The sequence below is a fragment of the Ictidomys tridecemlineatus genome, chromosome 11 (assembly GCF_052094955.1).
Source record: "Ictidomys tridecemlineatus isolate mIctTri1 chromosome 11, mIctTri1.hap1, whole genome shotgun sequence".
Taxonomy (NCBI): domain Eukaryota; kingdom Metazoa; phylum Chordata; class Mammalia; order Rodentia; family Sciuridae; genus Ictidomys; species Ictidomys tridecemlineatus.
This window is the reverse complement of record NC_135487.1, coordinates 20321839-20333330: the sequence shown is the minus strand read 5'-3', so window position 1 is coordinate 20333330 and position 11492 is coordinate 20321839. Positions and strand designations below refer to the sequence as shown.

The following is an 11492-nucleotide window of genomic DNA, read 5'->3' as shown; positions in this document are numbered from 1 at the left end:
GACAGGGACCATCGTGGATCTCATTCCACAGACAGAGACACAGGTAGCTGGCCTGGCTGACCACACCTGGGGTCCAAGGGAAGAGACGGTCCTGACCCCAAATCCCAGGTACCCCTCCCTAGCCAGGAGCACCTCTGTGAGGCTGCTCCTGGTGACTCCGGAGCACAAGTGGCCCGATTACTCATGCCTGCCCCTTAGCCAGGAAGATCACTCACTCCATAGGAGGCAATTGTAGTTTTATTCTACTTCACTAACGTCTCCTTATGAGAGACTCTTCTAACCAAAATATAAATTTGGAGGATAATTAAAGAATAAAATATTAATTGCAGTGTCATTTGTGATAGCAAAAAGTGACTCCATCCAGATTATATAAATAGAAGACAAGTTGCATAAATCATGGAGCAATAATAAAATGAATAGTTTCTAAGAACACATCAGGAGGTGAAACAGGGCAGCCTGGAACACGAGGTCATAAAGTCTTAGGTCTGCATCTGACCACGCGGAGGACACAGCTGGGGTCGCCAATGATCAGTCCTTCTTCAGGGCCACAGGACAATAGCACGTCCCTTGGTCTAGATCTCAAAGGTAGCCAGGACGCTTAAGTTGGTCAGGGAGAGAGAGATGGATAGAGGTGATGAGTGTCCCTTCCAGGAGGGGGCGTTTGAGAGTCACCTTAATGCTCCTGTCACAGGAATTATAGAAGCACATGTTGAGATGTTGGCATCTTAAGACAGGGAAGCCTGGGAGTCCGTGATGAGTCCCCCTGCTGACTGCAGCAGACAAGTTGGGAGAGCAAGAAAAGCCTGTGTCAGTTCTTCGGGACTTGCTTGTTACGGCACCAGAGCCTCACTCACCCTGACTGTTTGGTGAAAATGAAACCTACGTGGGTAGACAGAAGAATGGATGAAAAAGACAGACACAGCTGCTGCCTTTGGGAGGCAGGAACGTGGTGACTTACACGCTCTCATACTTACTATTTAGCTTCACAGTCAGGACACATCGCTTCTGTGAAGGGAAAGGATCGATGTTAGTAACAAGAACCCCTGGCCTGGTGAGGCTGTCCTTGTGCCAGGCTGTTTTCTCTCCCTCCTCTCTGGCTGCTGGGACACTCAGCTCTGTCCCACCCAATTAGCTCTTAGTTATAGATCCATTTGCTCTGCAATCGTCCATCCTGACATCCCCATTTGCCTCAAAAGGAAGGGAGAGGGCCAGGCAGGCCTGCACGGAGAAGCACTTAGGTGCTGTTCTCGGTCCTTCAAACCAGCTCAGGCATGCTGCTTGCCTCTGGGGACCCCTTTCCTGTCCCGTATATAGACCAGCTCTGCCCTAAGCCCCTGGCCTTGCAAAGGACTGAAAGGTTTTGCCAAGTTCCGTTCAACTGCAGCGCCTGGGTGACTTCTGGCTCCCAGCCTGCCCTCCCTGCAAAATCGGGAAGAGACAGCCCTGGGCTTGCGCGCTGTGACCACCTGTGGTCCAGGGGAGGGTGGCCAGCTCAGCGTCCTGGGACGGTGGGGCCTGGGGTCACCAGGCTGACTTCCCGGGATGGGCTGCGCACGGAGCATGGAGAGGAGGGTGGGCCTGGGCGGCCCCCGAACAGGGAAGGTGTTGGGGGACCGCACTGCAAGCCTGGGAGCAGCCAGGAGGGGTGGGGCCAGGGGAGGAGCCAACCAGCCTCACCCCCGCTGCAGGGGCCTCTGGAACCGCCTGCGCTAGGAGGTGCTCAGCCCGCAGCAGCTCCGGGCTCCCAGGGTCCCTCCTGTCCGCTGGCTGGTCCCCGCCTCCTTCTCGACTTGCAGGTCTACTGAGTTTCGATGCCCGTGCTCAGCTGCGGTCTAGTTCTGCCCACGTGACGCGTCCGTCCTCCTATTTAGCTGCTGATTCTTTCCACTGATTTCCAGGCGGAAATGTTTCCCCGAGTGCCCTGGAGTGGGGAGCCCGCCCCTTGGTGATGAGCACCAGGTGGGAGCGGCTGGCTGGGGGCCTGTCTCACTGTGAAAACAGCCTCATCTGTGCCCTCGTCCTGGGCTTTGCTGGGGACAGATGTGAACCTCCTCCTGGTCCTCACTGGGGACCCCTATGTACCTTCTCCTGGTCCTCATCTCACATGAGCTGACCAGAGAGAAGTCTGTGCCCAATCACAGACAGGTGCCAGCTCCTCCCCTTGCAGCAAATGGACACTCTTGTCACATGGTCTGCCCAGGGAGAGTCAGTATTATCTTAACTAGAGTTTTTTTACCATCCTTTATGGTAAGTCACCATCAGCAAGCACTCATTGAGCACCACCTGTATGCCAGGCCTTATGCTAAGCTCTGGGCTCAGAGTATGTTATTGAATATGAATTGGTCATGCCCCTCCCCTCTGGGCCCCCTGTGTGGCTTCTACTTGCCCCAAGATCAAGTGCAGATGTTTCTCCATGGCACCAGGTCCATGTGATCTATCCCCTGCCCACCTCTGCAGTTCTCTCTTCTCTCTTCCCTGCTCTCTGCTGTTTCTCCCTTGAGTTCCCCCAAGCCCCTTTCTGTCACAGGACCTTTGCATATGCAGTTCCCTTTAGTTAGCATGTCTTTTCCTGCCCTCCTCTCACTTCCTTTTCATCTTTGAGTCTCAGCTTCTCCTCACCAGGTATCTCCACCCCAACTCCTTGTTCCCCTGTCACATGTCACCAGACAGGGCACCTTACAACTCAAGAAGCAATTCACAGAGGCCTTGAGGTCTAGGGACATTTTTCTGACTGGCCAGGTTTGGTCAGGGGCTCCTCTACCCCCTGTCTTCCACCACTCCACACCAGACCATTGGCTCCCTAACAGTCAGAACCTTGTCCTGCCCACCCTCTGTCCCCTGGCCCAGTCCAGGTGCTGGGCGACACCAGCAGCCGTTGCTACAGCTCTTGCACAGCCGAGCGGAGATTTATGTCTAAGTGTAGGCCCAGGGCTCCTGAGCGGGGTGCAGACAGTAGGCAGCGGAGGCCGTGAAGGCCACGCTACCTGCACTGAGCCCTTGCAAAGCCAAATGTCCAGGGAGGCCAGCCAGACCCGGCCTGGTGTCCTACCTACAGTCCTCCCCTCTCATTGCCAAGTCACATGCCCAGAAACACCTGAGACCCAGGCAGCAAGGGAGAGAGCTGCAGGTCTGCATGGAGCCGTGTCTCCAGGGCAGGCAAGGAGCCCTGTGACCACGCATCTATCACAAATGCACCCTCACCCACATCAGGGTTCGACTTCCCATCCATCCCCTTCTTAGTCCAGATCTGTGGCAAAGCTGGAGACCTGCTCTAGGAGCTCTAAGCCCATCCCCCTCCCCCAGAAATCAGCTGGACACTCCAGATGAATCTACCTGGGTCAGACGGGGGCCACCTAAGTTCATGCCCCGAAGTAACACCCTCCAAGAGTCTCAGACTCTTCCTCCTGTGAGGTGGCCAAGGACAAACTCACAGTGGCCACTTGGTCAGGCCTCCAGTGCAGGGGCAAAGCCTTTCTGGTGGCCTGTGACATGCGGTTGCAAGCCCAGGTTTTCCTGAGGACACGCTGCTCTAAATGAAGCTGACCAGCTCCATCCCCAAGCACTACTTTTTGAAGAAGAGGAAACTTTCACATGTGCCTAGTCCTGACAGTCTGGGGTTCACAGAGAGCAGTCCTCACTGTGTTCTAGGGCAGAGGGAACAGGCCAGTGAAGAGATAGATGGGGCTGGGCAGGTCCACTGCAGACATGCAGCTAGAATGCAGGGATGATCTTTACCAGCTTCCTGCGACAGCGAGATTCTCCACCATTATCTCAAATTCTTCGATTTGTCCTCCTCCATAGAGAGGTGGAGTCTACTTCTACCCCTTGAATGTAGAACTGGGACTCATTGACAATAGTGTGTGGTGGAGGCCATGTCACTTCCTGCCTTCCTCCCAAGGCTGCCATGCTGTGAGGAAGCCCAAGCCGCATGAGGAGGCACAGGTCTCGGCATTCTCAGCCAAGTCCAGCCTTCAAAGTCATCCTCTCAGCACCAGGCGCATGAATGAAGAATTCTCTGGATGCTTCCAACTCCCTACTATTCATGTCACTGTTGGCCATTAAGAGTTTTCCATCTGAGGTCCCAGATTTTGTGGAATAGAGATCCAATCATCCTACTACATCCAAAGTCCTGACACATAGACTGGTTTCTATTTCACACTACTAAATTTTGGGAGATTTGTATGAAAGATACCCAGAATACCAACCTAAGATACAAAATGATATTCAAAGTTGTTTGACTCTTGGCTTCCATCTTAAAATTCTCAGGAAATTTTTTTTTTCTTGAAAAATCTCACCAATATTGAGTGTTGTAGTTAACCATGGTTATGTGACAAGTCAACCCAAACTTAGAAGCTTAGAAACAACACAGACTTACCCTTTCTTATGACACTACAGTTGTGAGATGGTTCTCTGCTGGTCCCACATGGACCTACTCTTGTGCTGCAGTCAGTCTGGTCCAGAAAGTCAGGGAGCCTCACTCACAGCTGGCTGGTGACCAGAGGCTTCAGTTCTCCCTGCCCCTTGTCCTCCACCAGATGCAGCAGGGTCCTAATGAGGGGGTCTTGGTCAACATTCCAAGAGGACAAAATGTCTTTTCCTGAAGCCTGTGGTGAAAGCAAGCCACAGGCTATCCAGATTCAAGAGGGACACAAGTAGATACTTGGTGTTACAAAGTTGCATGTTGTGGTATGCAAATCAGGTGGGAGGAGTCTGGGGCCAGGCCTTAAAGTCCACCACACCAAGAAAGCCCTGGCTAGGCTGAGGGAGGACAGTGGTGCTTCCTGCAGAGAGTGGCCGGGGTGAGTCCAAGGACCCAGGGCTTCCTCAGTCTCAAGGGGCAAGACTCCAAGACCTGCCACACCAGAGGAAAGCAGGCCCAGGCCCCTGGCTGCAGAGCCTGGCTGCTGGCCAGTCCTGCCCCAGGTGTCGGGGAGCTGGGGCCAAACTCTTCCCTCCTCAGGGAGGTCTGCATTTGGCTTTCTAGCCCCAGGTTCAGGGCTTCGGGCAGGCACAAAAGGTGGCTCTGCTGGGCACCCAGTGGGAGGTGGGTGGCAAGTGGGCCTGGCGCAGGGTCTGGCGGGCAGGCTGAATGGCCAAGTTGAACTGAAATGAAGGGTCCACCCTGCAGAGTGGGGGAGTCGGTTCCCAGGGGTACCCGGTTTGGAGAGGGAAGGGAAAGGTAAAATCAGCAAGAGGAGCTTGGGGTGGTGGGCCAAGGCTGTGGGGGGCCACTCCAATGACACGCCTTTAAGTCCTGAAGCACCACGGGGACCTGAAAGATCACTGTAGTCTGGCTCAGTCGTGCCCTGACGCGGGCTTTTCCCTGGATGGGATAGCAAGGCGTGGCCCTAGGAGCAGGTGGCACCCAGAGGGGTTGGGCTACGCTCACCTGTTCCTCTGTAATCCCACCCCTGCCTCATTTGAATGGCTTCTCCCCAGTAAAAGGGCTCAGCACGTGCTCCTCACTCTCTGTCCACGGACCTCTAAGGTGGAGGAGCTGCCACAGAACCCAAAGGAAAAGCTATTTCTGTGTCTCTGTGTGGTTATTTTGTGCAGCCGGGTCCACCTGGAGGGACCCTGAGTGTGCAGTCGTGGAACGCGACACAAGGCAGGTGAGCAAGAGGGTGCCCAAGGCCCCACCGGAAGCTTCCAGAGGTGGGGTGAGGCGGAGCCCAAACACCCAGACCACAGCAGGAAGGGACAGTGGAGCAGGGGTCCAGACCAACCTTTCAAGGGTCTGCGAGCTGGATCCAGGACCAGCCCAGCGTTAGTCAGAATCCAAATTTAAACTAAATAATAATGACCAGGAGAGGGACAAGATCAAGAAAGACTGTGGGAGCCCCCAGTGCCACCAGGTAAAAATGGAGGAGGCCAGTGCCTGAGGAGGGAGAGGAACTGGGAAGACCCTTTCACAGATGAGGAAACTGAGGCTCCCAGAGCAGAGGAGCTCGCCCGAGGTTGCACAGTGGTAAACCTGGGCTACTGTGCTCCGAGGCTCAGCCCTAACCACTAGGCAGCAGAGCCTCAGCCTACAGACTGAGCAAACCTGCAGAGGTCAGAGGGGCCCAGGGACCCAGAGCCGTAGGGTCCTGGTGTCCCTGTGGGGGATGGATCAGGGACAAGCCCCGAAGCTTCCATTCCTCACAACTTATGCGAGTGCCAGAAAATTACTCCAAATAATGAGGCTGTTTGCTCAGGAAATCGAGAAGGCAGTAAACAGTTGCCAGAGTAATTAAACACAAACGGCAGACGTGCCAGGCCCTGCCGAGCCGCCAGCCCGCTCCCTCAGTGACTCCCCTCCCGGCTGGAGGAAGCCACCAGGCTGCGTGTCGAGCTGAGCAGCTGAGAGTCAGAGAGTCACAGAAGAGCCAGAGAGAAAGGGGGTTACGGGGGGCCTTGGAAACCCCCCAACATAGACCCTGAGGTTACAGATGAGGAAACTGAGGCTGGGGAAGGTAGAGATCTGCCCAAGGACAAACGGCAAACCAGAGGTCAAGGTAGGTCAGGGCTGTTCCCAGCATGCCTTGCTGAGCACAGAGGTCTGGGAGGAAGGGGGGTGCCTGGCAGGTGATGGAGCAGGAAACTGAGGCTCAGAGAGGGTAGGCCACTTGCCCAAGGACTCACAGCAAGGTAAGCAGAGGAACATGGAGCTGAGCCAGGCATCTTTTAGTTGTGCTCTTCTGCTTTTTTCTCTTCAGTTTCTGGGTTAGGAACCCTAAGGAGGGGAGGGAGAAGGTCAGGGAGAGAAGAGGTCCAGAGGTGAGGGAAGGGTCGAGGCTGAGAAAAGACATGGGGTTGGGACCGGGCCTCGGGTTGTGGCAGTTGGTCCCTCATGGGGCAAGAAGAAGGGCCACTCGCCCGGCCTCTCCAACGGTCAAGGGAACATACGCTGGAGACCGACCGACCAGGGAACATTCTGGGTGGTCTCCATCAGTTCACCCAGAGCCTCTGCGCCCAGAGGATGGCCCTCGTGGATTCCGCCTGCGAACACCTCTTGCTTCTTCATGGCTCGTGTCCCTGCGGGGGCCACCAAGGGCTGAGCACCCTTTCCACCTGCTCCTCTCTCCAGGCCTAATGCCTGCTCCTTCCCCTCACCATTTTCAGACCCAAGAGGAGTAGCAGCGCCTCTATTACTGGCCCTGGGGTGCTCAGCATTCACCCCGCCCCACCTTTATGAATTGTTCATTAAACGCTCCTCAAATTACCTGATTTTGTTTCCGAAAGAGATTCAGACTCATACGGTGGGTATCAGGTGTGGCTTGACCCAGTGGCTCAAATGTCAAGGGAGATGCAGGTTCTCTCCATCTCCCTGCTCTGGCTTCTGGGATGCCAATTTAACGCTCAGGCTCCCTAGAGGATCATCCATGCCTCGCCCCTTCTCTTCCCACCCCCACCTCCCACCCTATTCCACCCGCACCTCCAATGACCCAGGTTCTCCACCGGTCACCTCCCCACATCCTGCTACTCAGCAGGGAGAAAGTCTCTTCCGGCAGCTGCTGAAGGGAAGAAAGAACAGTTTCCCTGAAGTCAGAGCACAAGCTTCATATCCCACTCAATGACGCGGGCCGTGCCAGGCTCCAGGGCCAAAGGCCATCTGGCTTAGGTGATGGGGGTGCACCCTGAGCGGTGAGCAGGTCACCCCACCCCACCATTTGATTAAGAATGGAGGAGGGAGGCAGGGAGGCTGGAGGACTCCAGTGGGGGCATTCAGGAGGCCACAGAGATGGCACAGGTGAGCTGGGCGCTGGCCGGGGACGGGAAGGACAGAACACAGCCACTCCTGCATCCCCAGGACCCCCTGAGTTCCAGAGTTGGCAACTGGCCCGGGTGGTCCAGGACCTGCCCCCAGGCCTTGCCAGGTTGAGTTGGTGGATAAACATCAGCAGCAGGAAGCAGGCCCAGGGAGCCTGGGTCAGCAGCTGCCCACACCCACAGTCCCAGGCAGTCCTGGAGATCAGCCTACAGATGGAACAAAAATAAGGACACAGATGGTCCTGAGACGGGGAAGGAGCCTCCCGTGAGGAGAGACCAACAGCCATCGGCGCAGGCGAAAGGCCTGGTGTGGGTCCAAATCCCGGCCCTGCCACTCACTTGCTGTGCAACTCTAGGCAAGTTACCGATCTCTCTGAGCTTCAGGTTTCCTATCTGTAAAAAGAGGGATCAGACTTCCTGACAGGGACCAGCCACCCAATTCAAATTCCGGGAGCAACGTGCATGGGTTGTGACTCAGAGACTTACCTCTGAGACTGGAAAGAAACTTCTTGCACTGCCCCACCACCCCACCCAGCTAAGGAGGAAAGCCCGCTCACTCCACTCCCCAGCACTGGGGGAAACTGTTGAGCCTTCTGCACCCCTTGGCCAGGTCTGTGGAAGGCACCCCCAGACCTGAACAGCAGGTGGCGCTAGAGGCAGCGCTGCAGGATGTGTTAGCAGCCCCGCCCTTGGGACCTGGTCATCCCCCAGGACAAGGACACCATTAACCCCAGGTTTCTGTTGCTGATCACAGCCTCTGGGGAGGGAGGTAGCCTCTGTCTGCAGGTATTCCTCGAAGTAAGGGGGACCGCCTCCTGACCCTGCTGGCCAGCCACCCTCCATGTGGGGCCAAACTGGAAGCCATCACCCTGGTCTTGGACACTATTCCTAAGGACTGTTTGTGCCGTGGTTTTGCCAGCTCTGGGGACACCTGATGGCTGGGTCTCTGGTCAGGGACGGGGGGTGGTTCATAGGTATATTAAGGACAGCTTTCTGTGGACCTGGGACTCTAAAATCCATCGCCACACTCTAGTGGGACGTCCGTGGACCCCTGTGCAGGCCATCAGACGGAATGGAAAGACGGCCAGCCTCGCTATTTGGATCATCTTGGACTGAGCGTAGCAACCCCGCCACCCTGGCCCGGCGAGCTCAAAACAAGGGGCTCCATCTCTCTGCATGTTGGGGAGAAACCACGGGAGCTGTCGGCAGGCGAAAGGCCTGGTGTGGGTCCAAACCCCGGAGCGACTTCCTGCTCCTTGCAGAAAGGGAATGAGCTTGCTGGGTGCCTGTTATGATGTTCGCTGCTGACTCGTCGCTTCTCGAACCTTCGGCCTGGTTCCACAGCTCCACCCCTGCCGGCTGCCTGCACCCCATCCCTTTGCCCTGGGGGACCTGGGACAAGGGATCTGGGCTGTGTGTAAGCAGTAACCTACCCGCCTGCTCTGATGTCCCGAGTGAGGTCTCCTCTGGACACCCAGGGGTTGGTGTCGGGGCTGCTCTTTGCCACCCCCTGTGAGACTGGACTTCTTCCCTGACAGGTCTCCCAGGCCCAGGGATGAGCTTGAGACAGAAAAAAGAAAAAAAAAGTAAAGAAAAGAAAAGAAAGAAAGAATTGCAGGAACTGAGCTCACCTCTGCTCACTTCTGCTTCCTGTCTGCAAAGTGGCCTGTTTCTCTCAGCACCCCCATGAGAACAGGGAAGGTGGCCCCAAGCAGCTCTTCCGGGCTTCATCATCTCAAAGCCAAGAGCTGCTCCCGTTAGCTCCTGCAGAAAGTACCAGGGAAGATTTTGATTGGCCCAACTCTGAACCAATCCCTGCGGCCCAGAGTGTGATCCAGTAGCCTGATTGGCCGAGCCCGGGTCACGCCTCCACCCCTGGGCTGGCTGGGGTGAGGCGGGGTCAGGAAGTGAGTTCCCACAATCAGGGGAAGACAGTGGGAAGTTTTCACCAAGGGGAAGACGGGCTCTTACTAGAAAAATAAAGCAAAAGGAAGTAGAAATTCTGCCAGGTGTGCCAAGGCTCACCCTTAAAGCCTGTTCCTCCTGGGTGCATCCCACTCATCCTCTAGACCCAGCCCAGGAACCTTCCCTGACCACCCCAGGAAGCCCACTTATGGGTCCCACCGTCACAGCCCTGAGAGCTGGTGCAAGTATGTCTCCCCCTGGGCCCTGCCACTTCAGGTCCCCCTGGCCACAGGCAGGTTTGGGGGCAGTTTGTTGCATATCCCCCAGCCTTCCTGTGGGACTCCTGGCAGTGCGTCAGCCATCGCGGGTCAGCACGAGGGGGGAGAGGGAAGGAGGTCAAATGATGTGCAGGGCTGAGCCCACAGGTGGCCCCCAGGGCCCTTCCCGTGCTTCTGCTCAAATGGCTGCTACTGGATAAAGAGAAGATCCCTCCCATTTTACCCAGGGCTGGCTTTCGGTGCAGTCTGGGACCCACCAACCCACCCTCCCAAGCCTCCCGTGGCCACAGACAAGCCACGTCTGGCAAACCCTTCAACCCAGCCACCTCACTCGTGGGCAGGCAGGCTCAAGAAAAATTCTCGTGTGCACAGCACAATGTTGAATGCAGTACCTTCATAGAAAAAAAAAAATGGAAACAACCTGAATATCCCTAAGTAGGAATAGGAAAGGAAAGAAAGAAGAGGGGGAATCAAGGGTGGGGGGTGTGGGGGCAAACATGACACTTTGGCCTTGTGAGCCAAACTGCAGCAGCTCTGTCTGTACACTGAAGGGGGTCAGGGACTTTAAATGATAAGATACAAAACAACACCCACAGCACAATACCACGCCATTTGTGCTTCTGTAAACACACAGAGCAGCAGGGCACAGTGGTACATGCCTGTGATCGCAGCAGCTCCGGAGGCTTAGGCAGGAGAATCGCAAGTTTGAGGCCAGCCTCAGCAACTTCACAAGACTCTAGGTGACTTAATGAGTCCCTGTCTCAAAACAAAAAATAAAATAAAATAAAAAGGGCTGAGGATGGGGCTTGGTGGTCAAGCACCCCTGAGTTCTATCACTTGTACCAAAAAAAAAAAAAAATACAGAGCAAGCACAGGTGTGTGTGTGTGTGTGTGTGTGTGTGTGTGTGTGTGTGTGTGTGTGTTGAGTCTATAAAGATCACATACCACATTGATAACACTATTCCAAGCCGGGAGACTGAACATCGCAGTGATTGTGGAGGACAGAACAGAGGCGCTGTTCCTTTGTCTGAATTCTCAAATGTGAAACAATGAGAACGTCTGGGTGCAGCGCTTGCGTCGTTAAAAATAACTTTAAATGAATGAAGGAAACGCAGGATAAGCTTATTGAGACACTGTTGTAATAGCAGAAAAACAAAAGCAACCAAATGCACCTATAGGGAGCTCACTAAATAAATGATGGTGCCTATGGCAACAGAATCCCAGGCAGCCCGTGAGAGCGGCCTCACATGGGCACATGAGTGAAGCAGCACTGGGAAGAAGCCCGCACTGTAAGTAGGAGCCCATTTTTGAAAAGAAATAAAATTTTGGAGATATATATATATATGGGCCGGGGAGTATGGGCTTTGGAATCAAAGAATTGGGTTCGGATCTCTGCAGGGAGTATAAAAACAGGTGGATCACTCCACATCTCTGAGCCTTATTCGTTCGTCTTTAAAAAGTAATAACACTCAGCTGCTTGGGAGGCTGAGGCAGGAGGATTGTGAGTTCAAACCAGCCTCAGCAAAAATGGAGGCACTAAACAACTCAGTGAGACCC

General features: G+C 55.0%; 1 long non-coding RNA gene across 8 annotated transcripts; it reads right to left on the bottom strand.

Annotated features, from left to right (window-relative positions):
• Nucleotides 1-219: 219 nt before the first annotated feature.
• On the bottom strand, nucleotides 220-9517 carry LOC120890679 (uncharacterized). 8 transcript variants are annotated; one of them, XR_013427639.1, is made up of 7 exons: nucleotides 7418-9516; nucleotides 7206-7321; nucleotides 6889-7017; nucleotides 6625-6715; nucleotides 4376-4548; nucleotides 975-1005; nucleotides 220-879 (listed from the first exon to the last, which is right to left on the bottom strand). It is a non-coding gene; the product is annotated as an uncharacterized LOC120890679 (long non-coding RNA). The 8 variants fall into 8 exon arrangements; XR_013427643.1 differs by having other exon boundaries at nucleotides 6625-7017; nucleotides 7418-7959; nucleotides 8092-9515; XR_013427646.1 differs by having other exon boundaries at nucleotides 6625-7017; nucleotides 7418-8145; nucleotides 9186-9515.
• Nucleotides 9518-11492: the final 1975 nt, after the last annotated feature.